Here is a 24,324-nt window from a genome sequence, read left to right as displayed (position 1 = left end):
TCTGTAGGGTATTTTGTCACAGTCACGGTAATAGTACTTCATTCTACCTCTTAGCTACTGTTTAAAAAATAGTTCCTGTTCTCTCTAGTAATGCACAAAGTCAGAGAACAGGACCCTGAGATGGTAACCACCAAGAAGATTTGTACATTCCCTTTGATGACTGAAAGCATGAGGGTTGGAGGGTGGGAGAGGCAGAAGCAATAAAGAAGGGATCTGAGGAAACGAGAGCCGAGTACTAACAGTATTTGCTACATTGTCCTAACAACTGTAGAGTGCCACATTTGGTTGCTAGCCACTTAGGGGGATTCTGGGAAGTAGGATCCTTAACAACAAAGTCAAAGGAATAATAACCTCCACTCCTGCAAATGATGAATATCATAATTCTGCTAGGTTGGATATTGTCGCTTCACTTGGCTATTGCATGTCTTCATAAAATCCATGAGCTTTGCTTGAGTTCAGAGAGAAAGAAGGGCAACTTCTCTTTACCACACTGCTGAAAGCCCAGCTGGAAATAGCTATAAACATCCAGTCTCTAGTTCTGAAGGGCATGTTGTGGAGAAACTGCAGGGCATAATTTGAAACTCCATGAAATGCTACATGGCTTTATCTAAAAATAATGGTGAGGGATTGAATGGCCTTCGACTGATGCCCAAATTGCACATTAGAAAAATCTGTAGTATAGAGCAAGTCTCCCTATGTGCTTGTATATGTCTTTTGGCCTATAAAACTCCAAATATTAAAATAAAAACCATTAAATACACAACTGGAAAAAGAACACTTTTATTGAAATCATTTATTTCCTTTGGTTTCCCCCATTTTTTCTCATTTTTCTCTCCTTCAAATAATGCCTCTGTGACGGAAGGATTTTCTGCTGTCTTACTCATTTCCTTTCATTTGTGCATGAGACTCCCAGTATGCAAAATGATAGGTGGATGAGGCAGGGCATTCTGCCATTGCCTTGTGCATTATTTAGAAGGGAAAAGGAGCAAACTGAGAAGCTGGGTGAAGAGGAAGAGTGTTGGGTAAGATGCACGGGAGGATTTATTTTTAGGGATCGAGCAATGGGGAGGAATGAGCTCTTGAGGGACAAATTATTGAAGGTTACTCAGCTCAGTGGAGAATTATTTCTCACAGCTTCCAGGTACTAAGGCTGTTACAATTAAAGGCAGAAAGTTGTCTGCTGTTAATTGTTGTCCTACTATTTCCAAGAAGTTCCATTTTATGGAGGATGGAACAAGAGCTCAGTTAGTAAAGTATTTGCCTGGCAAACATGAGGGACTGCATTTGATCCCCAGAAACCACATAAAAAGCCTGGAGGACCTGAGGGGTTGTGTGCTTGTACACACAGAGCTGGGGAGACAAAGACAAGCAGATTTACAAGGTTTGCCAGTGAGCTTGTCTAGGCTACTTGCTAAGCTTCAGGTAATGAAAAGACCCCACTTCAAAAACACAAAGGTGGATGACAGCTGAAGAGTGACACACAAGTTGTTCTTTGATGTCCACATGCATGTAGACATGTGTGCATGCTCCCTACCTACTCAAATGCACCCATACACATACATACTACTCTCTCTCTCTCTCTCTCTCTCTCTCTCACACACACACACACGCACACGCACACACACACACACACACACACACACACATGAGTTCCAATTTTGCCAGCAATTATGTCACAAATCTTCAGGCTGACCAATAGGAAACATTCTCATTGAAATAGTTTGGGATTCACAGCTTTCTGGAACTGAACTTTCTAACCAGTGTGTCACATTGCAGGGTAACCATATGTCACAGTTTGCTGGGACTGAATTGCTTTATGTCTGTAGTCTCAGTGAGATTATTAATAGCATATCCTTTCAATAGAACCATTGTCCCAGCTAAGATAATAAATGGTAATGGTAATATATATATAGTTATGTTCATGCTTAGATTTTCATCTCTCCAGACTTCAGGGTGGCTCAAGCCATAGGGCCATTTATTTCATACTGTGAACAGTCTCATACATTTTTCCCAGTCTACCACATAGATATTATCACTTGCTGTGTGTGACATGTGATGTGCCCCAAACTGTTAAGGGACCTCTGCTCACTGGGAACAGCATGACTCAGAATACTGCTGTGGAGACAAGTAGGTCTTTGGTGAGAGAGGAAATAAACTGAGAGAACTAAATATCAAGAAAACAAGTCACGCCGCCTGATTTCCCTGGACGTTGGTCTGACAAATCTAAATTCCTGTAAGCTCCTTTGTAAGGATACCATAATTCAGGACTTCCTGGCAAAACCACAGTACAACACAAGTCATGGTAAGACACTACTTCCTGCTAGTTTAAACCAGTCAAGAATTAAGTCTCTAAGAATGCAGAGACACTGAATCTCCAATGAAAGGAAATATAGAACAATAGATTCAACTTGGAGTATAGTTCAGTGGGCCATCTGTTAGTGTAGTACAAACAAACTCATATGAAAATAGGGAAACAGCATTACAGTATGTATATTCATCAACTATTAGAGGGATAAATACAATACAGTATCTCTATATAACTGAAGAGTATTCAGCCACATGCTATAGAATTTTATTTGTCAGAAATTTCCAGAATGAGCAAACTCAGAGACACAAACAAGTTTATATTTTCTAGGCAGCTGCTAAAAGAATATAATGGGCAGTGACTATGTTCTGAAAACACAACATGGTGACAGCTACAGACCTCTCTGTGTGTACTAAAATCCCATCAGGAATGTACACTTTAAAATTGTAAACTGTACGGAATAGAAATTATATTTTTATAAATTCATAATTTATGCACACCATGCCATCAGCACATGTAGTTGTAAATTTCCTATTTGTATATATTAAGAAAAGTGGAGAGAAGCAGTCTTAAATTTAATAATTCATTTTATTTAACTGAATGTATTCAAAATACTGTTTTAACATACAATTGGGTGTTTTTTCTTAATTAGTGAAATATTTCATGTTCCTTTTATTCTATTATCTCCTGAAAAGTCAAGTGTATATTTTATGCTCTTACTTAGCCCATCTCAATTCAGACTGGTTGTATTTCAGATGCATAAATCTCACATGGGGCCAGCAGCTTCCATAGTGGCCACTGTGGATCTAACTAATGGTTATGAATAGCTGCAAACTTCTGGGTCCTGTGCATATAAGAAGATTACATTTGAATGCTGAATTGAACTAAACTTCAGCAGGAGCTTGGTTAAAACAGAGACAAATGAAAGTGTGGTTTAATTATGTTTTGTTTATTCTTCAGGCCAGCTTGCTTACACTGTCTTACATTATTGATTATGCTGTCAAAGTAACTGTGGGATACAGATGTTCGGGGCTTTTTGAGGACAAAAGCAATCAAACACTAGCCCAATCCATTCATGTTTGTTTTGAGCTCCCAGAGGTGGGTGTTCTGGTCACATGGTCTTCTTTGGAAAACTTCAATGTTCCTATAATTTCTGCATTCTGTAAGAGTCAGCCTACTGTGCTCATCTTGGCACTTTGCACAGGAGTGCATGTGTGAGTGAGTGCTGGCACACACAAGTGTGTACATGCTTGTATGTGTGTGTGTGTGTGTGTGTTTGGGGGGGCAGATGTTGCAGATGATCACATCAGGAATTTTCTACAAACACTCTCCAGCCACCAGCTTATTTTTTGAGACAAGGTAACTTACTGAACCTTTTGTTTACTGATTTGGCTAGACTGACTATCCTGAAAGCCTCAAGGATGCTCTTGTCCTCATCTGCCCAGAAGTAGGATTATGGGTCTGTGCCATTACACCTGGCTTTTTACATGAGTGCACATCTGAACTTATTTGCATGGACCTTGAGGGTCTGAACTTGGGTCTTCATGCTGTAAGAACAAGCTTTGAACTGACTGAGCCATTACCCCAGGCTAGCATCTTGGCAGCTGTAAGCTAACTCAAAAGCTCCTGTGCTTTTGTTTGATTGATTGGTTGGTTGGTTGGTTGGTTTGGTTCTTTTATGTTAAAATTTCCTACCCATATGTTGGTTTTTATTTTCTCAACCTCTGAACCACAGCACAGACCCTTAGTCCCATCTGTGGTATCCTAGCCATCTTTTGGCTATCATCTGATTTCAAGGAGAAATGCTGGATTTTTTTTTGGTCATATTTACATGAACATACAGAGTTAAGGGAAAAAACATAAATAGCCTGTGAAGGAATAAGATGTATCTTTCTTTAAAGATGTATCTTTCTTTAAAGATGTCTCTTTCTCAAAGTTTTCCAAAAAACAGAGAAATGAAGGTTCTAAAAGAAAATGTCTTGCCTGATCTAGAGCACAATTATGTCCCTCATTAATTTCAGTGAATCTGTGTTGGTTTTGACAACTGAGAATAAAGGGAGGGGTTGATAAGGTCTGTGAAAAGAGGAGAATAAACATCAGTTTCATGAAGATATTTTCTTAGGAGAATAAGACAATAACTCATGTTCCTCCTTACTCTAAAAAAGGAGACATAGGATTTGGAGTTTCGGCTTCTGAACTGTTGCAGATGTTTTTGATACATGAGAATGAGGCTTTATTTTATGCCTCGTTCCCTCCTGGAAGTATTAACTTCGTTCTGGGAGCAATCATTGCAATGTGAATTTTACTGGGAAAGTTATGATGGGCTTATCATTCCCTATTCTGTGGGAACTTTCTTTTCTCTCCTAGAATCAAGCTCCAGGGCCTTTGTGGTGAGTGAGGTACTGTTGATGTAGTTCTCCTAATGGGCATTGCATTAGTCATCATAAAATTTCATGCAGAGCAGTGTTTCTCAAAGAGTAGCCCCCCAGCTGGGCATCAACAACATCTCCTGGGAACTTGGTAGAAGGGAAAAAATTATAAACCTGTCCCCAAGATGTACTGAATCAGAAAATGAGATTTAAGAAATCTGCTAAATGATCATAATGTGGGCTGAACTTGGAGAATGTCAGCACAGAGTATTTCACATCACATAGATATTGTCTCCTACTGTTCTTGAGGGGCTTGAAAACTAAACATGAGTGAAAATAATCAAAAATCTCTAGCTGGAAATATTTTTATTCATTAAAGAATAGGAAAGATGCACAAAACTTCATCAGGAATAATAATAAGTCAATTGATGAAGGTAGGATATATAAGGCATTATTCAAGATATGTGTGTGTGTGTGTGTGTGTATATATATATATATATATATATATATATATATATATACACATATATATGTGTGTGTATATACATATACATACATACACACACACACACACACTCTAGTCCTTGTCAATATGAAGGCCAGTGCAATATGGCCATTTACAGATACTGAGAGTGTAACTCAAAGAGCATCTGTAGTACTCCCAAATTCAGTAAAACTGAATCCAATTCATTTAGCTGAAGTGCCAAGCAAGGGTGATTCATGCTATTGTTATCTGAACTATGAACTCTCCCTGCTTGTGGAAAGTGTTTGGTGGCTCCTATGTCTTTCCTGCTCTCTATAAGATGCTATTCAGACTCTACCTACTACAAAGTCTTTACTACTATGTGTCATATTTACTTAATAGGTTTTTTTAAAACTATGATAAAACAAGCATGTAAAAACCTCATCTGACTTTGTGTTTCATGATACCTCTTGTCTGCAAAATAGAACTAAGAGACATTTTATCCTAATTATTGATCAATGCATTAGACCCATTAATGTTCACATAACTTGAGTCTGTGAGCTCACAGATAAAATGAGATATAAAGAGTGAAAATCTTCTTTCAAGCTTTGTTTTACTCATGGGCTCTCAAGAAAGGACCTCCTGACCTAGGCCAGCATCTTCTAATCTCCTTTAATTCAAGTCCACCACTAAAACTTGTATCATAGTACGTTGACAGGCACATGTGCCTTTATCTTTATAGAACAATTAGTAGTGATCTAGGAAGTATGTGCCATGAATGACAATGGCAGCAACTTTAGTGTATTTCTTTTTCAATGCTTGCCACCAGCTTAGTGCTACCAAGCACTTCTAAGTTGACTTGCCTAGTGGGCCTGTAGGACCCCAGAGGAGAAATGTGATTTTGTATCCCACTAATCAATATACTAATTTGAAATATTGTACAACATAACCTCTAGCACACTAGATTTCTGAGTCCCTGGAGTCAAATATTTCTCCAATGGGGAGACGATCAAAGGAATTGAATCAGATAGGAAAGTGCTTTTCAGCTCCTAAAGCCCTTGCCCATTTTCATGGGTCTACAAACTCAGAAAAGGAAGGAGCAGGTCAGGAGGCAGGACTCTAAGGTTACTTCATCTCAGGGCATTTGAATATGACTGTGATCATGGTGTAGCTGTGACAATTGTAAGGAGCACAACTGAGGCTTGTCAATTGGCTGTTAAAAACAAGTCATGGCAAAGAGCTCAGAGCTACTTCACCTTGCTAAACTAGTTCCTCCCAATATGCCTGTAGCACCCCAGTGAAGAAATGTAATGAATAACCAGTGCACCTCTAGTACCCCAGTGGGGAAAAATGCCATGAGTAACCAGTCGGCTCTCCCAGAAGCCCAGGTCTCCAACATGGGCTACCAAGCTTTAGCAGTGATATATCAACACCTTGATCCCAGTTCAACAATGGAAAGGAAACCAAGAGGGAAGCAATGTACTTCTCCCAGGAATGATTTCTCAACCTAGGATTTTCCAGTGGATGTTTCAAGCCAGATCATTTTGAACTTCTGTAATGGTGAGCACCCCTGGGTGCTTAGAAACATCACTGAACTCAGTACAATATTGTCAGTAAGTGCTGTTCCTGGCCCCACAGTTGTGACCAGCAAAAATATTTCCAAAATTTTTAAGAGTCCTCTAGGGAGCAAAGTCACCCCAGTTGAGAATCAAGAGTCCAAAGTCATGAAAAAACCCTCAGACACCACCACCACAACCACCACCACCACCACCACCATCATCATCATCTGTGTGTGTGTGTGTGTAGGCATGTTCTTGCTGTTGCAAATGTGTAGGGGTCAGAGAACAACTTTCAAGATTGAGTTATTGTATTCCCTATGGGTTTCAGAAATTGAACTGAGATCAATGGCTTGTGTGACAAGCAGATTTACCTGCTGAAAGATCTCATAGGCCTGAAATTTTAAAAAGGAACTTCAAGTGAGAGCAAGTAGTCTTCCTAGAATAATCATGCCCTGCTCCTCTGGGGAGTCAAATAGAATCAATGTAGTTTTTTAGTTGTCTTTTTCTTTGAAAGTGCTAGATTCATGCTTGTGCTCTGTCCCTTCTTCCCAGCCAATGAATCCCCTAAGATCTCAAGTAGGCCAGGTCACGGTAACCTTGAATTAGCTATGTAGTCAATGATGACCTTGAATTTCTGATTTTCCAGCCTCTAGTCTCTGAATGCTAAGATTATAATCATGCATTACCAGCCTAGTTTATATTGTGCTAGGTATGGAACCCAGGATTTGTGCATGTGATCCGCAGTACCCTACTAACTGACTTCTATCCCTAACTCCCTAGGTTTATACTTCTTGTACTTCTGTTGTTCATGGTTATGAAATAAAGGCTAGGTGGTTGTGTGGTAATCTAGCTTCATCATGAGTCAAGAGGTTTTTTTTTTCCTGTTTATTTATATGTGTAGCACAACAATATTATAGATTCCAAGGGTTAGTGATAAAATTCCACTGGAGTAATAAAGGCAATACATGACAAGTGTACTAGTAGCATGCTTACAGTTATTGCCAAACAGCATAGAAAAATCAACATTCCCCTTTAGCCAGGTATCCTTCGTTCCTCCTCTGTCTCCTCTCTATTCTGTCTCATTAAACTGTGGGTAGTACTGCCTTCTGGTGTTGGCTTCTACCACATGTAACTGTCTTCTCCACATAACTCTTGCTTTCACCTTGCTGGAAAATGACTTGGACTTAGATACCATGTATAGCAATTGTCCTTATAAACAAAGGTGCTATTTGAAGAGTGGTAATTAATTAACTTTATGCAGCAAGTACTGCTAGGATCTCCTTTGAATCATCTGACTGTGCACATATAGAGAATTATTTAACAAGTGCAAGACTTTCATTATTTCTGCACATCAGCCTGCCTTAAAGTTTGCAAAGTTACTACTCCTGGTAAAAGAAATGACATATGGATCTATTAGAACCCTTTCCTCTACTTTAATGGTTGGCACATGTTCTTAAAGCTGAAAATAATAGAAAAGTAGTCTTTAGGATTCATATTTTCAGCAAATAAGATCATATACTTTGAATTAAAAAAATAAGCAAGCAACAAAAATAACTATGCAATTCTTGAATCAGAAACCCTCCTGCCAACAAGATAAGTTCCTTTTCTTTAAATAAAAACCACTAAGAAGTATAGCATAAAATAGGCAATTTCAAGACCAATAAATGCAGTTTGGTCTCTCACAAATTGTATTATTTCTGTTATTGATTTGGTTAAGAAATCTTGGGCTAGAAAGGAAATCACATTCCTAGCATATGCGTAGGAAATATTAAATTACCCAGGGAAATGGGTGAGCTCCTTTTTTGTACAAGAAAGACTAATAGGAATTACTGCTGTCTTTGTTGTAGCAGGGAAGGCAAAGGTCACGTGTCTTACAATGAATGTCCTTCTGTTTTTGCACTCTTCATTAATATGTTTAATTTCTAGTTAAGTGATATGGTCCCGTTAATCATTTCTTACTCAAAGGAATGTGAAAAGAAATACCCGATTTCATGCTAGTCTTTTCCTTTAGGAAGAGTAGTTAGCCCAATACATACTCCACCCACCAACTTCTCTATGTGAAATTGGGGTGGGGTGTACATCTCTGGTGGTTTGCTTGAGACCCTGCTTCATATAGGTATATGAATATATATTATGAATGATTATATAGTACTACATTATGTAAATAAATATATAATATTATATGTACATATATAAATATAAAGTCCTTAGTAAAAGGACTTAGAAGGAGTCATTCTCTTACTGTCTCCTATATGGGAAATGAGTTTTACATGCAGGAATCCACAAGTGGGCCATACTATTGGAAATTCTTAGTTGTAAGAGTTTTGCCAGTCTGTCACTCAGACAAACTGATTGTATTCAATCATCTGAGTTCTGATACAGCCTTCCAAAAGAACCAAAAAAATCACAAGATGAACCAGTTCAAGATGTAGTGGCTGAATTTCCAAGGTTCCCCTGCTAACATCCCAACTGAGTAACTATGGAAATGTTGCTGAGAGTCTTTGATCTTCACTGGATTCAAGTGTTAAAAGGAACCATTATATGTACCTTGTAATCCTGTGTTGTATCTAAGTCAGTAGTACATCTCAAATTGCTTTGGAACTTGTACAGGTATAATAGGAGAAATGTTTATTTTCAGCTATTAAAATTATATTTATCTGCATGGCTGGACTTTCAGGATGAAACAGAATGTTTTTCTTAAAATGATGAAAGAATGCAGCAAAATACAATGCTAATACAAATCATGCTATTACTAATAATAGTGTTCTAGATTTATTTATAGGTTTCCCATGGTTGTTATTTTATACACTTCTCCATAGCCCTGTGAAAAGATCACAATTTATTTCTTCTATTTTGATCACTAAAAGAGCATCTAAATCAAATAGGCTCTTTGATGCCAACCCATCTGCCTATGTTTAAGAAGTAGGAAAATTAGAGGTATTTTACGTGAAATAATTCTCTTTCAGCTTAGTGTTTTCAAGGTAGTGCTTTCCTCCAGTGGAATTTTGTAATACTGCATAATTCTTTATTGGGAGCTAGCTGCTTCTATAACCATCTTTAAGGTACTTCATCCACAAGGCCAAGACTGCTACCTTCATAGTTTGATTAGTTTAACCAATTAGTCTCTGGTCATTATCCTCCATTTTATTTTCTGGTAGTATATACAATATCTTTCATTATATGAAGGGCTGTTTGTTTGAACTGGCCCTTCATGAAGGGATTTTCCCCCATGAAGAGATTTTCTTAATTTATATTGCTTATGGAGGGGAATATATTATTTAGAATCCAAGTTAGTGATTTTAAAAGACATAAAAAAGAGTAGGGGGAAAAAGATATGAGAGTAAAAACATCCTAAGTCTCTCCACTAGCATTAGCTTCTATTACATGGAACTAAAAATGTTAACATGACAACAGCAATTAAAATGGCAAAAGTTCATCTCTCTTAAAAAAAGAAGTTTAAAATTACATGAAACATCAAAATTAGGTGAAGCCTTCCAACCATTCTGCTGCTCTCCTACTACAATATATATATTGCCTTCCCTGTCAGGCTTCCTTCGTGCCTCAGTTCAAATGTTTGCTCCTGAGGCCTATTTGATTTCTTACCCTATGTTTTTCCCCCCTCTTGGGGCCTAGAACCATATTCCTTAAGTCTTCTTTCTCCTTAATAAGCAAACACGCTTTGTCAGACCATATCCAATTGTGTTTGCAGAATGGCTGAAGAAAATCTTTGAGACTTTCAGAGATACTTTTGTTTTGAGGTTGGTGGTGGTGGTGGTGGTTTTCTATGAGATGAATTTTCCAACTGGCAAGGAATTATCAGAAACTGTATAGGAACTGGCAAGAGATCATCAGAAGATGAAGAAAAGGGTCAAAGGTGACAAACCTATCATATATATGTATATATATATATATATATATATATATATATGATTTATGTAGAACCTTAACATGAAATTCATTCATCTGAATGTGTAATATCTTCATTTGTATTTGTTTCTAGTTTTCAACTCTTTCTACTGCCATTTCTTAGTTTGCATTATAAGTTTTTTATTTCAAATTCTGTATTACCTATATCTTTATTTTAAACAATGAAATTTTACTTTGATAAAAACCTCGAGTCTATATCATTTAGTAAATGAACAGCAAACAGTACGTTTTCCTATCTCATAACTCTTAAGAAAAAAAGTATTAGTAAATAAATACATGAACACATAAGGATAAGGCTGACTGGACAGTAAACCACCTCTTGACATTCACCCTCTCTGTATGTGACTCACTCTAAAAGGGCTGCAGGGCTCTGGAGATGAGTGAACTAACACTATAAGCATCAAATTTTATCAAAACCCATGATAGATATGTTTTTGCTTGTGGTGGGCCTACTATATATACTGTACTGGGGAATACTCTGATAGAAGCACTTGTATTGTACTGTGTATCACAGCTCTAAAATGGCATCAACAGCTCCATTTAACCACCATCTATGAAGTGCAACTGTAATATTCTGCATATTACCCGAGGCATGATAAATATCAATCTACACTCAAAATACCCCAGCTGCAAAATTCCCACCACTTCTGAGAAGACCTAGATGTGTGAAAAAGGACTGTCCCCATACAAAGAACCAATTTCACGGACCTACTGGTAAAAAAAAAAAAAAAAAAAAAATGTATTTATAGAACTGGAACCAGGATGCTAAAGTTATACTCATTAAAAACCATTCAGCTACTTTGGTCTTTAAAAAAGCCTGCACTGTAGTATCCTAAACATGTAGATCTCACAATAAAGAAAAGTGCCCTCATAGTACAGAATGAGGAGTACAAAGTCACTGTGGAGGGTAGCATGCTATGGTTTCAGGAATATCTGCATCACAGCATTGAATTTTGCGCCTCATAATGGAGATCACTATTGCCGGAAGCGTGGTGACTGGGAAGGATATCCAACTCGTCCACCTGTGGAGTAGGGTGCATGGCTACTAGCTGGTCCTGGGGAATGTCTGCAGCAGCTGCTGCCACGTTGGTAATGGATTTACTCTTTACACATGCTGATTCTTCCCTTCCTCCTTCTCCCAGGATATATAAATGAAGGGTCTTTGGACATAATTGCAAATGACTTCTGGACGGCCCCCCTGGCCTTTTCTTTGTAGGTAGGAGAGCCTTCTATTCCCAATCTAATCTTCTTAAGACCCCTCTCCTTCAAAACTGATTTGACCACATCTCTGTTTTCAATATACTTGAAAAATCTACGTAATTTTGTGCTATAAATAATCTGTGAATATTCCTCTCCCATCTGTGGTGGATACTCCTCATCCCAATCAATTACATCATCATCTGTAAGCACTACGATATGGCACTCTCGTTCCCCACTCTGGGTGCTTGCTACCATGAGAGGAAGGATCATTTTTTCCAGATAAAATTCAAATTGTCTATGAGTCCCATTATTTGATAACTCATGCTTAAGGGCACAGAGATCTTGACATTTAATTCTACAGTATTCAAAAGAGATACAAAGGTAATCACATGTGTCTCTCAGTTTAGGAATAGATATACCATTAGGACAGGGGATGATTCCTCTCTTATAGTAATCCAAAATAGCTCGAAACACAGTAGAAGCAATTCCCTCTGCCACCTCATATTCTCCTTTCTCGATGGGACATGCGAAATTATGTTTCTGGCCAGATCCAACCATCCTGCCCAATATTGTATTTGGCTGTGCAGTAAAAGTGGACAGGTCCACAACAAATCTGGTGTTATACACTATCAGGGTCACTCACTCAGATGTTTTCCCATTCACAGGCCCTTCTTCTGCATTCCCATACACAAACACTAACTCCCCAGATGTTTTATAGCTACCATCTGAGCTTGACTGACTGCTGTTCCTGCTACTGTTCCCAGCACTGCCCATGGAGCCATTTGGGGATGCTCTTTGAGGATGAGGACTGCTTAGATGAGAACTATGATCTTTTTCTTGTTCAATATGATGCTGCCTTGTTGTCACATTTCTAATACAAGGAGTGAGCTTGTACTCTGCTCTCTCATGAGATGAATCTTGTGATCTGTCACTTGACCTTCGTCTATTTCTTGATCTCTCATGGCCCCCACGAGCACCATGCAGACTCATTTTGGTGTGGTTGACTCCTCCCTTAACAACAGGTGAGGCAGAGCGCCCTATTGTGATGCGCCTTCTTAGGCTTGCCTCTGTGGTGATCCAAAGATGACAGGAAAGGGGCGGGGCACTGGGTTACTCTGCCCTGCTGGCTCCTGAGAAGTCAGGGAGTAGATGCTCTGGTCCCTCTGCCTACTTAACCTGATCCTTCAGGTGCTAGGTGTGAGGTGGCTGCTCACCTACCAGAGCCTCCGCAGCAGGTTGCAGGCTGGCTCCTTAGCTCTATTACCTATATCTTACACTATTGATTTATAGGGCGCACGCATGCGCGTGTGCGTGCGTGTGTGTGTGTGTGTGTGTGTGTGTGTGTGTGTGAGAGAGAGAGAGAGAGAGAGAGAGAGAGAGAGAGAGAGAGAGAGCATACTTGCACACTCTAGCTTCTTTCTTCTTTTCAGTGTCTCTATAGGTTCCCAGTATTGGCAAACTATGTAATGCTCAGGCTCACTTTCTTATGCTACTTTCTTATGTCATTCTGGGCACAGGTTTCCTCTCCTGATTTTATGATCGGCATCTTTATGGCTTCTCTCTTTTTCTTCTTTGCCCACCAGTCTTTTACCACCCTCCAGCAACTATACCAGAAGGCAATTACACAGACTGTAAGAACAGATATTAATTATGTAATTCTCAGTAGAATATTCTCTCTTCTCCTGCATCTCGTTGACTAGCACTATAGGGATTTTATGTCAATCACAACCAGCACCCACATTGCAAAAGCAGTATAAAAAGAGTTGCTGTGTTTAAAGGAATGATCAACATGGAAAGGAAGGGTTTGGCTATACATCAATTGTCATGCAATGCATTGTTCTTTAATGGAATAACATTTTTTCTTTCTCATTTTTATTAATTTTTCAAAAATTTCATACTTTATCATATCTGCCACATTTTTCCAACTCATCCTAGATCTACCCCCACTCCTTACACAGCCAACTTTATATCTTTTTTTATTTTAAAAGAAAACTCAAGTATAATTTGAGTTGACCATATAATCAGATGGTTCATGGTCAACCTATTGGGTCCATGTCTTTATAAAGAATGATCCTTGCTCTTCTAGAAGCTATTAGTTGCTAAACAGTTTTTTTTATTAGAATTTGGTCTGTTTGAGCACTTATGCATCTATTTATGCTGTCATAAGTGTTGTAACTTTGCATATACTGCTGCTTTGCTGTGTCCAAAAAATGTAGATCTACCACCTTTGGCTTTTACAATCTTTCCATCCCATCTGTCAAAGTGACCTGTGATAATTGATAAGAGAGGCTGTGATATTAATATCCCATTTAAGGCTGAGAATTACACTCAGTCTCTTAGTCTCTACAACTTTACTACTTGTGGATCTTTGTGTTAACAAGGTGGTGTGTCTCTGATAAGGGATGAGAGATGCCCTAATCTATGAGCATAATAGCAAATCACTATGATTTGTTTTAATACTATGCCCATTTAGCGAAATAATGGTAGTAGACTCTTCTCTAAAGCCTACGGCCATATAGTTACAGGCTCTTGGCCCTGACAACAGTGATTGTATTGTGTGCATGTGTACACACACATTCATACCATCATATGCATTGTGAAGGTCCAAGGACAACTTAAGGAAGTTGGTTTTGTATTTCTATCATGTTTGTTCAGGGATAGAACTCTAGTCATCAGGTTTGGTACCATTACTCACTGAACCATTGTCAGCAGCTCATAGAATGTCTTTTGATTAAAACTGGGAACATATTCCTGATGACAAATCCTATCTTAACATCTTTTAAAAGAACAAAATGAAACAAAACAAACAAAACAACTAGATAAGGAGAACAAATAAAAGTTACTAAGAGACTTTATCACAATCCACAGGAAGTAGCTCTATTACCAGTGAAAGCCAATTTCCAAACATGGCAGAGGTCAGCACTGGTTGTACCCTGAACTCTGTTTTTTCAGCTGTCATTATCTCTCTTCAGGGTTTGTATTTGAAAGAATTATGCCCCTGCCCCCCAAATTAAAATGTGAACGTCTCACAAATTGAATATCAGTTAAAAGCAAGCATAATTTTTAACATTAATATTCATCTTACACTGAGAACCTGTCATAACTTTTATGTCCACTCATAAATGTTGAAGCGGCCGTATGATTCAGCACCATTAAATCACTTGTAAATTACCACTGATGAGGCTAAAATTGCTAGTTCTAAAACCACACTGCTGTGCAGGCTTCCTGTAGTTCCTTAAATTGCCACCTCCAATCTGCCTTCCAAGTTGCCCTGGCTGTCTTGTCAGACACAGTGAAGGCTTGATGGCCACTGTCGGGGATCTCCACGTGGCAAGGCTGGCCTCCCAGCTCAGCAGGATTGTAATTATCTCTACTTTTGGTTTTCACCACAAAAGGTACAGTAGAGCATCCAAACCATGTAATTATATAATGTGACTATCATTACTCCAACAGAAAAAAAAATAGACCCCCATTATTCATTCTTAACATAGAGGTAGATAATAAGGAAAGATACTAATGGTTAGTGAGTGTGGGGAGTGTTGATGTCCCCTTTTCAAATCCTGTGCTTATCTCATTTTCTTCTTTCCAAACGTTCTATAGTGAATATAACAAATTAAGCAAGTAAGGAGGAGGATTAGTCTTGACAACTGTCTAAACAATAAGACATTGTACTCCTTGAAAAGGAGATGCATATCCAAAGCAATGTGGAGAACTGTGGTAATGATAGAACAAAAAAAGTTTATTCTTTGAAAATGTTCCTTCTTTTTTTTGTATTTACTTCTAAAGTTAATAACTTGACTAGGAGATTTGTTTAATGAAAAGAAAAGCAGCAAATTATTCTCTAGTCATGCTGAGTATTTGCTTTGTTTTATTAGTTGGGAAGAAATGATAACAGTAGGACCATTTGTGAAAACATCATTCCTCAGAATGAGTTGAGTGATTTTGATGGTAAGGAACAGATAGTGTGCTCTAGGAATTTTGGCATTTTACTAGACAGCATTCAGACCAGTATCCGGTTACTCATGAAGTTATTCAGAGCCAAACATGAAGGCCCTTATGTGGCAGAATAAAGTGAATGCAGAATGTGATTTTTAAAGCCTGGACTCAGAACATCTGAAAATTTAGTTCCCCGAGATTTTGATTTTTGATATGAAGGAATTAATGATCTACATGGATTCCAATTTTATTTGTGTATTTTTATTACCCAGTGAGCCTTTGAACTTCAATGATCCATAGCTCCTCAGGCTGACATAGGATTATACCAAATGAGTTGGTATTCAAATTGTGTTCACTTTGCAACTAGGAATAAGGATGTGGGCCTGGTGCCTCAGTAGTTAAAAGCTCTTACAAAAGACCAGGGTAAGATTCCCATGTGGTAGCTCATTACTCTTCTTTCAAGGGACCCAGTACCCTCTTCTGACTTCTGTGGGCACTAAAAGCATATGGTACATATACATATATTCAAGGCAAATCACTCATAAACATAAAAAAATACAAACAATAACAAATAAAAATTATAATCATAAAACAAAGGTATGGTCATGGATGGCAGAGACTATTGAATTTCATGAGATTTCCAGAAGCTGTTTTATAGCTTTTGATGATCTAGGCTATTTCTAAAAATGTACTTTTATAATGGGGAGGGTTGGACAAACCAACATATCTAGACATGTTGGTGAAAGATTCTAAAACATAAATTTAGAACTGAGATTTTGCTGAAGTTTCCTATTCCTTACTCCAAGTTCATCAATCTAGTATAGTAAACCTCTCCTCATTCCCTCCCTCACAATGACAACAAGGCTTACTAAAATAAAAGATCACTTGAGATTTGTATTAAAGCCAGGTATTTATAGCTTTATCTATTAGACAAAACGTCATCTTTTTTTGTGAATGATCCCCTACCCTTCCAATCTCATCAAGTTGATAAGAGGCCCTAAAGGGACATTTATGAAGTAAAACAACCTACAGAGGCTGTGACATTAAGCATGTTGTCTTGTTATTTGATTAAGAGTTCTGACAGGGTCAGAAAATTTAGAATGTAATCTGGAATTAAGTTAATGGAAATATATCACAGATCTTGCTCCCCTGGCCTGGTCTTCCATGGGAAACTGGGTAAAGTGTATATAGGAAGTATTTGTGTTATCCTTACAATTTTATAACCAAAGCGAAGGCATTAAAAAAACACTGCACATATACAAATATTCCATGGACAGATCTTATTAACCTTCTTATGTCTAGAAGTGTCTTGGGATCCTCCTATCAACTGCTATACATGGTTTTGAAGAACCTCACTACAGATCTAGCAAACATTTAAACATGAATATACAAAGTCATTCAACAAGTTCTAGTTTCATTAATGATGTTCTTGTTGTGTACAGTATAAAATGGAAGGCTAATCACAGAGGACCCTACTACCCAGCATATGACATTTTTGTCATTAGTTTCATTTAGTCTATGTTGCCTTGTCTAGCATAGATTTCAAAGAGGGCCTTAGGCTTCTCTAATATGTTTTTAGTAGCCTCTGCCTAAAATAGAGGAGTGATTGTTGAGACTCCAGATATACAGTGATTTCTACTGTAGGATACAACGTAAAATGAGTATTGATTTAGGCTATCACCAGATCGAGTCAAGTTATGCGAATGAGGATATGTGCTTGTCTCAAGGTGTCCAGGTTCAGTGTTAATGCCTGGGTGGTAAATAATTCCTTTTGAGAGAAAGAACTGGAATTCAGCTACCTCATATTCATCCAATAAAGTGGATATTGAAGCATGTTAATAACTTACATGGGTGTGTGTCTCTTTATTTTTAAATGGACATAAATCAATAGAATACTAGCATAATATTATTGATATATAGAGAATGGATAGAAATATTCACTATAGGTGCCAAGCATATAGTAAGATCTTCAAGACTACATGATTATGTGACTGTTCAAGTCATATGCTTTCATGCCTTCACACATTCATTTAGTGGTAGGAAACCTAACTGCCCCTAATAAGAGACAACTGAAAAACTCTTTAGTAACATTAAATTGGCTGTAATGTGAACATTTACACTATGGAAATCAACATAAGTTACAAATAATGCTATTGTTGTTGAGTGCATTTGTCTGTGTAACACTGCCTGCTGTTGCTTCTTCTCCTTCCTTCTTCCCTTGTATTCAAAGGAAATTAACTCAGAAAAGAAGCATTACAGATTTTTCTTTTTTGATCTTGAATTTAAAAAGCTGAATTATCTTAAATAAGTGTTACTCCTTCTGTATGAGATTACTGGAAAAAATCAAAAGGTAGATGAAAGATGAAAATAATTAGTGATAATCATAAGAATGTTGGAATATATATATATATATATATATATATATATATATATATATCTCCAAAGCATATATATATATGCTTTGGAGTTTTAAGAAAGGTTCCAAGTGAGTAGACTGTTCTCAACATTGAATGAATTTGGTCTCTCCCAAGATTATATCTCGACCTCAGTGTCAGGATTAGAAACTGCCATTCATTAGATTCCCTTTGGTCTTTTCTGATGCTGTAAGTGCTTTAACCCTATTTAGGCTTTTCTATACATTTCACTTCACTGGAGGAGTCTCTGAACTATAGCAATTTTGACAATTTCAGCAATAAAGCTCGAAATCACTCTGAGATGGTAGTCTGTCATGACTCCATAGTTGGTCAGTCAGTAAACTCTTCTATTAGAAACTATAGGTGGGCTGGTTTCACAGCTCTTTTGTTGTTATTTTAGGTGTTTTTTGTGTGTGTGCGAGCGTGTGTGTGTATGTCAAAATAGACATGTACATTTTTCTTCCCATGTCTAAAGGAGATGTTTACATAAACTTGAAGAGCATTTTAATTTTCTTGTGGGGGTCTATAGTAAAAGCAATGTGAGGCTAGGCAGATGGCACCCTTTAGAGAAGAATAATTCAATGAATTAGACTACCATCCCTTACACAAAAGTTTCTGGTCCTCATATATTTAATTTGTTTTTGATCATGAAGAAGAACATCCTGATAGAAGCATTTGACAATGGGAGTGGGGGGGGGTACTTGTTAAACATTTCACTGGATTCTCTCTCGTGTAATCCTCATAGGTACTAGACAGATTATTGATGTCCCTCTCACATCCCATACTTACTACATTACCACAGGGTAAATAATGAAGACACAGCCATGTTAAATAGCTTTGCAACATGGTAGTTAACTAGTGAAACTAGGATTCAACCTCCTGGAAAATGTATTTAGCAACTACCCTGTAGTTCCTTTTTGCAGATGAGACATCAGAAAATTATGATGCTAGTGAAAAAAAAAAACTTCCAAAATCCAGTGATTTCTCAGCACAGTTACTATTTACGTTTCACAGGTGCCTCTCCAAAGTGCTTAACAATCACTGTATCTCTTAATTCATGAGCAAACATAGAAGACTGGGGAGACTGATCTTCAAAGGAATTGAGATGTTCATGGGAGTTATCAGAGCAAGCTGACACGTGCTTCTTTTAGAAGGGTTTGCTCTCAGACTTGGATCTTAACTGAAACCTGGAGAGATGTCTCTCAATGTTTTCACAAACGATGTGATATTTAGTTACTACTTGCTTTCTCTCTGGGAGTCAAGAATGTGTGAAATTCTGAGGTTAAGAGTACATGATAATCAACAAACTAAAACCTTGACTATTAGATCTTCAGTGGAATTGCAAGGACAAAAACATCACACAGGTTTCTACATTATGTTGCTAAATCGAGAATATTTTCTGTGTAACATTACATGAGATGAAGAGGGTGTGGGAAGCCAAATTCCTCATGGAAATTTGCTATGCTATTACAGTGATAAATCTTCACTGTAAGAACTAACATATATTGAGAACAATGAGTCTTCCTAGTTAATCACCAAACACAGAGATGAACTTGAATACCTCTGAATCATTGGAATTCAGAGAACTTAAGTTAGCCTATCACTGGATATCAAACCACTCAAAATGAAATGGCCTCAAACAGCTACAATATACCTTTCTCTTAATTCAGTGGTTGACTCATTCTCATGACTATATTTTTTATGTGCCCACAGTTGGCCAGTAGTAATAATTGAAACTTCTATCATTATGCTTCAAGTCATTGTTGTTTTTTCTCCCTCTACAATTAGATATGTGATATATGTAACAAGACTTTTGTTTTTCTTTTAACGAAAAGGAAGCTTTGTGAAATTCATGAATTTAAGAGAAGGAAAAGTTATCCATAACTCTTTACAAAATAAGTCCCTTATACTTCTTGAGGATGTTACAATTTAATACATTAAGCACTGTTTTATGTCTGAGACTTTCTCTGTTCTCAGTCTTTGCAATATATTAGTTCAAGAAGTTTGACAAAGGGACTCAAGTCAGCAGATAGTAATATATGAGACCATCAGTGTAATGGTGTATTTATGAGATAGCTTTATCATATTTTGGATAAAGCACAGGTCTCTAGTGCTCTCTACTTTTGTATTACACCTGGAAATGTTATCATAGTAATACTGTTCGACAACCCAGCAAGCTAAAAATGATATATGTAAGGTTAAGAGAACTGGAACAAACTGTATGAGTTAGTTCAATAAAATGGAAATGGGGACCACTAGGTAGCTCAGTAGTTGAAAGCACTTGAAACACAAACTTGATGGCTTGAATTTGAATATCAGGATCCCACAGTGGGAGAGAGAATTAATTTAATTTTAAAAAATGAATAAAATGTGCAGGGTGAATTTCAAACTTGGTCTGAGTGTGTCTCAAACTTTTACCCTTAACAAATATTCATCTTATCAACACATGCCATACATCACTAGTAATTTGCTTAGTTTTTGTATGTGTGTAATATTGGTTTTCCACCTTTTGGGAAAGGATTTTGTTGTGTAGACCAGGCTAGTTTGGAAGCTGTGATTCCTACCTGGCTTGGTCTTCATAGTTCTGGGATGACAATCATATACCAACTACTATGCCAAATTTATGACTGTTTCTCTAAAAGAAGATTATTATTAGCTGGGCATAAGCTAGTGAATGTTTTTCAATTCTGACACTAATGGATTGAGGCAGTACATTTGCTCATGGGGAGATGGTGCATCCATACAGTGAATGAGAGCTTAAAGCAGGAAATAGAGCTCAGTAGACTCCTTGCCTAGCCTGCCCAGAACCCTAAATTTAATCCTCAGCCCTACAAGGAGCCAGATGTGCTATGCATATCCATAATCCTGGCATTCTGGAAATAGAGGCAGGAAGATCAGAAACTTAAAAAACTCTTTGACTACATAGCAAGTTTGAGGCCAGCCTGAAAAATAAGTGTAGTGTTTCAAGCCACTTTCCATGTTTTATAGATAATAACTCAATTTTGAGTTTTGTAAATGAAAAAAAGAATGAAATACAAAGAAGAAACATAAGAAGTAATAGAAAGAAATGCAAAACTGTATTACTCCGCTGACCATCAAATATAGATCAGATATTTATTTCCCTAGAGGAAAAAAGAGAACAGAACAGACAACATTCTTTTGAATTTATTTTTAATGAGAAATAAACACTGAGAGTTTGGGGAATTTGAGGACTGTGCTGTTACAGAGGTTATTATATTTGACTATAGGATTAGCAACTCATTATACCTTGTATAGTTATAAAACATATAGTTATGATCTCTCGGTGTCCTTAAAGGAAAGCACTAAACATTTGCCTGTTTCCATCTTCCCATCATTCAATAAACCTAACTAGAGAAAGGCAAATTCTTTTAAAGCGATCTTTACCCAATACACTGTCCCTTTTGGATTTCAATGAATAAAATATTTTATATAAGTCTATTTTTATTAGAAAATCAGATTGCTATTAAGGCTAAATTTTCATTTGTTGTTACTGTGCGGGGCATATGCTCAGCAGTGCACATGTATGTAAGGTCATGTCTAGAAATTCGTTACGGAAGAGCAGTAAATATTTTTCCTCTGCCATGTTATTAAGGGAAAGAGGGTAATACAGGCAAACATTAAAATATTGTCCACTCATGAGGATCCACAGAAAAGGAATTTTTCTGAGAATGTGATGAACTGAGGGTGAAAAAAGAAACTACTAAGCATTCCCCCATTCTAGACAGAGTTGCCCTTATTTTCTCTGCTGTCTGAATCCTGAAAATGTGTGTAGACCATTTCTTGCCACAATGTTCCAGTGAGACTGAAAAAAGCCTTCGAGAAAAGCATGTAGCTTCAGGTGGAAGGTGCTAGAGGCAGGCATCTGATGTCATCCTCTTGTGTTTATGTGTAAGCACAAGGGGCCACATATACTTTTAAATGCCTACAACTCACACACACACACACACACACACACACCTAGCCTATTCCTCAAAGTGTTTGCCAACCCCTGGAATTGAGTTAGCATTGAACTTGCCCTTCAAAAGTCAAGAGCTATGGGATTTATTCAGTGGCCCCATGTCATTGATCAAGTGTGTTTGCATTAGTATTTATGTGTCTTGAAAGAAGGCTCTCAGACAGAAAAATTCACAGATTTTCAAACCAGGCCTCTTGAAGTGAAACTTTGAATGGACAAGGGCTGTCCATCATTGCTTCATCCATAGAGTACTCAGTGCAAGCTGGTTAATACTGAGACATTAAAAGAGCTTCTATGGTGCCAGTAGCCTGTGAGAACTCACCATGTCTCACTCAACTGTGTACATTTTCTTCTGTCTAACAAAGAAAAAAAATAGTTTTACCTTTACCATTAACTGGAAAATTCTGGCTCTCCCAAGCATCTATGATTAGGCATTTTGCAACTGTGTGTGGACATATAACATGTGAGTACACATGAACCCGCTAGGGGATTTTCCTTGAGCTTCTAATTTTGTAAACTAAAATTTCCAGACAGTTTGAAGACGTCGGGGAAGCTACTCATTAGCTGCTAAGGGACAGTGCTATTGGGGGTCCTGTTCTAACCAAGGCTTCCTAGGTAATGCTATATATATACATGATAGCAAGGACAAACAAGCTATATAGCACTTAATATTTCATTGAAGGGCAATTTGCCATTTAATGTTGCTTTAGATGCTCATTATCAGTAATTATATATACTATTATAGCTATTTCCATAATCTAATTAAGCAAAACTTTCCAATAGGAATATGTAAGTAAGCATGGCAGGTAGGTTAGGTGCTATCTATCATATCACAAGGGTGCTAGAAATGGAAGGAGATGCATAGAGCGGGCAAAATAATGGCGCCAAGAGAAACAGAATTCAAGTCCTGGAGCCTCATTCTGTAAAACTCCTCCAAAGATAGTTTAAGACAAATGATCCGTTTGTCATATTCTGTGCATAAGAACCATTTAGTAAGTATAGTAACCTTATAGTAAGTACAGTAAATTTTATCAGCAGTGAGAATATTTTGAATCTATATGGACAATGTGTCTTTTAGTGGATTTTTTCTAAAACACAAACAAACAAATGAAAAAGGTAAATATCAAAAAACAAACAAACAAACAAACAAAAAACCCTCCAGAGTTACAAGGACAGTGCCATGTGTCTGAATCATATACTGTCCACATCCACTCTGGCATGGCCCAGGAATGATGCAGTGGTTTTCTTGTTGTCAGCATCCTCATGAGTCTATTGCAGGACAGTGATTTCTTGGGTGTGGGGGAGTGATAGCATCCCAATCTGTGAACGTTTTCCCTTCTTGGAATTGCTGATTAGGAAGGATGGATTTCCTGACTGAATTTCACTCTGTGGGTTGTGATTCTCAGGAATGTTTGCCTAACAGCTTGAAAACACCAGGGCTAAATGTCATGGTGACAGAAGTGGAATTTAAGCTAGATTTTATCATAAATCAATGGAAAACAGAAACCTGCTCAGACCATAAACTGAATAATCCAAAGATGTGGCTTTAAAACATTCATGTTCTACTGCCCTCTGCATCTCGCAACAAATGTTTTGTTGGATTTGAAATGAGGCTTTATAAGTTCAATTGAATCATCTTTGATGTTCTACTTTTAATATTTGAAAACACGGGTTTTTAATAAGCTTTGACTGAGAAAAGTTGTAAGCTTTAAAATTAAATGAAAGGATAGAATGACCAGTCAAGGCAATGTGCCTAAAATTCACAATCATTGCAGGCTGATATTATAAACAACTGGTTTATAGCAAAGGAAATATTAGCTTCTAGCATTGAAATTATTCTTCTCAGTGTAAGCTGTCTTATTTATTTGGAGGTACAAAAATGATACAGGGAAACAGTTAGATTAGAATCCAGGCTTTCTGGCCTGGGTAGAGCCTTCAGCTTCCCTGATTCTCAATTTTTTCTTATGACAGGCCCATGAGCATGCTAATTCTTTTTACTAAAAGGTTTGGGGCATCTGTTAAACACTTTGACATTAGATTCTCTATGGACTTATTTGTTTATTTTTTTTCAACTTTTATTTATTTGCTTTGCTTTGTGTGAATGTTCTGCCTGCTTATATAAATATGCTCTCTCTCTCTCTCTCTCTCTCTCTCTCTCTCTCTCTCTCTCTCTCT

General features: G+C 37.4%; 1 protein-coding gene and 1 pseudogene across 10 annotated transcripts in view; one reads left to right on the top strand and one right to left on the bottom strand.

Moving 5' to 3' along the window:
* The window catches only part of Frmpd4 (FERM and PDZ domain containing 4), a 946,095-nt gene that overhangs the window by 637,996 nt on the left and 283,775 nt on the right, over positions 1-24,324 (top strand). The gene's annotated exons all lie outside the window — the stretch shown is intronic.
* Positions 11,562-12,866, bottom strand: LOC110286807 (annotated as a pseudogene).

The sequence above is a fragment of the Mus caroli genome, chromosome X (assembly GCF_900094665.2).
Source record: "Mus caroli chromosome X, CAROLI_EIJ_v1.1, whole genome shotgun sequence".
Classification (NCBI taxonomy): Eukaryota; Metazoa; Chordata; class Mammalia; order Rodentia; family Muridae; genus Mus; species Mus caroli.
The sequence above is the reverse complement of the archived record's forward strand: the minus strand, read 5'-3'. Positions and strand labels throughout refer to the sequence as shown.